This window comes from Fundulus heteroclitus, chromosome 11, assembly GCF_011125445.2.
Source record: "Fundulus heteroclitus isolate FHET01 chromosome 11, MU-UCD_Fhet_4.1, whole genome shotgun sequence".
Classification (NCBI taxonomy): Eukaryota; Metazoa; Chordata; class Actinopteri; order Cyprinodontiformes; family Fundulidae; genus Fundulus; species Fundulus heteroclitus.
Genome location: NC_046371.1, coordinates 21,046,168 through 21,048,451, shown reverse-complemented (window position 1 = coordinate 21,048,451; position 2,284 = coordinate 21,046,168). Strand labels below are relative to the sequence as shown.

Below are 2,284 nucleotides of genomic sequence, written 5' to 3'. Positions count from 1 at the left end.
GGGCATTTATGGACTAAAATAAATGTCCTGAACACTTATCCGCACTCTCCACCTAACCACCGCTTATGTAATCTTTGCACTATATTCCTCTGAACTCAACTTCACATCAAGCTCTACGAGAAGTCTTCTTATTGATAAATGATGTATGTTAAGAGAGCTTGAGGAAGTTGAGCCCACCACAATTTGGCTGAATAATTGGAAGGAAGTCTTCACAACAAGAGCAACGTAAGTGGACCATCTTTCAGGTTTGCAGCCGAGTAATTATGCTGCAGGTGAGGGAAGTGGGGGGATTGGTCTCATTTTAATTGAGTCCCTGTGAGTAAACTGGAGAAGTTCACCCATCACTCAAACGTGTGGCCTATTTTTAAACACACACACACACAACCACAATAGAAAGGCCTCTGCTTAATAGGCTCCCTTGGGTCATAATGTTATTGTTGATTTCCATGCAGAAGACACAAGGACCAACATAATCAAAATCACGTGTAAACATGCACAGACAGACTCTGCACGCATGCATGAATGAATGCATGAACACTGCCTGCTTGAGGAGAGAGTCCTCGTTCTTTCTTCACCCTCTCTTTCGCATATGCACTTTAAAAACATTCCCCCCGTCCTGACCACCAACAATATTCTTTCACTACTTGTTTGAAATGTTTCTCTAAACTTGAATATGAATCAATATCTCTGCCAATGTGAGTGCAAATCTTTTTGTGCTATTTGAATTATTTAAAAAGTATCTCCTTGCGACCTGTCCCAGCTATGGTACTTTGCTCGGATACTTTTAACATGGGAATACATTTATTTTAAGAATGAGAGTATTAAACTTAGATTTTTGTTTATTCCAAAACCATTTTTTTCTGGACTGAGAGGGGGCCAACCAAGGAATCAGTCCCCCGATCCACCATGAACACCTTGAAACTTGACTGAAATTTGCTTTTACCCACATGGGCTGTAACGAGCAGGAAACTGGATCCCGAATTCAAACCAGACAGGTCAGTGGCATTTAAACAAGTTTATTTTAGATACGCCGCCGCAGGCACTCGGAGCTCGCTGCGCGCTCTGTGACTGGAAACCTCCCTGCAGCAGAGACAACAGGTTAGTGATCAGCTTGTGGTGTCGGGCAAGAATGAGGGAGGCTGGATCACTAACCTGGTAGTGGGACTCCAAAGCTTGGGCTTTAACTTCGGGCCGGGGTTCCAGGGCTGAAGCCGTAGAGCGACTACAGGGGGGCAGACGATCCGTTCAGGGAAATCCAGGGGCGTAATCCAGGGGGGTCCAGGTCCGATCACAGAGAGGCAGTTATCCAGCGGCAGCACAGAGAGGGGAATCCGATAGGCGAGGTCCAGGTCCGGTCCAGGTCCGATAACAGGCGGGCTCAGAATAATCACAGGGGCAAGGCAGAATCCGGTACTCACAGGCGGGGGTCAAGGCTCCAGGCAGAATCAGAACGGGGAACAGGCAGGCTCGGTAACGGAGGGCAGAATCAGGTCAGACACGGACAGGCAGAACAAGGAAACGCTGGAATGCTCGTACAGGTGGCTTGAGACAATCTGGCACTGGCTTCTGATCTGCACGGGGATTATAAGGAGGTGAAAACAGGTGGAACCGATAAGGACTAATTGCAGGCAGGGTGGAGAATGAGCAGGTGTGGTGAACAGAGGAAAAGATCAGAGCCAGTGCCGAGATCGTCACAGAGCCCCCCCCTCAAGGGCGGATTCCAGACGCCCTAGGCTGGTCAGGATGGGCCTTGTGGAAATCCCTGATGAGGGACTTGTCCAGAATGAGACGGGAGGAGACCCACTGGCGTTCTTCCGGTCCATAGCCCTCCCAGTCGATCAGGTACTGGGTGCCTCTTCCCCACTTCCTCGACCTGATGATGCGTCTAACGGTGTACGCTGGGGACCCATCAACAAGCCGGGTGGGTGGTGGGGAGCTGGAGGCGGGCACAAGACTTGAGGTCCTGACAGGTTTGATCTTGGAAACATGAAATGTCGGGTGAATCTTCATTGCCGGAGGCAGGCGGAGACGGACCGCCACCGGGTTCACCACCTTCGAGATGGTAAAGGGTCCAATGAACCGAGGGTGCCAGCTTTTTGCTCTCCACCTTGAGGGGAAGGTCTTTGGTGGAGAGCCAGACCCTATCTCCCGGCTGATAATGCGGGGCTGGGACCCGCCGGCGATTGGCAGCTCGGGCCTGAGTCTGGGAGGAGGCAAGAATAGCTCTTCTAGCTCTCCTCCAGGCGCGCTGGCACCTCAGGGCAGACTGATAGGCAGAGGGGAC

The 2,284-nt window shown here is 50.8% G+C and overlaps 1 long non-coding RNA gene across 1 annotated transcript; it reads right to left on the bottom strand.

Annotated features, from left to right (window-relative positions):
• Positions 1-1,000: 1,000 nt before the first annotated feature.
• LOC118564554 lies at positions 1,001-2,072 on the bottom strand. The gene is made up of 2 exons (XR_004931918.1): positions 1,153-2,072; positions 1,001-1,080 (listed from the first exon to the last, which is right to left on the bottom strand). It is a non-coding gene; the product is annotated as an uncharacterized LOC118564554 (long non-coding RNA).
• Between the last annotated feature and the right edge of the window lie 212 nt (positions 2,073-2,284).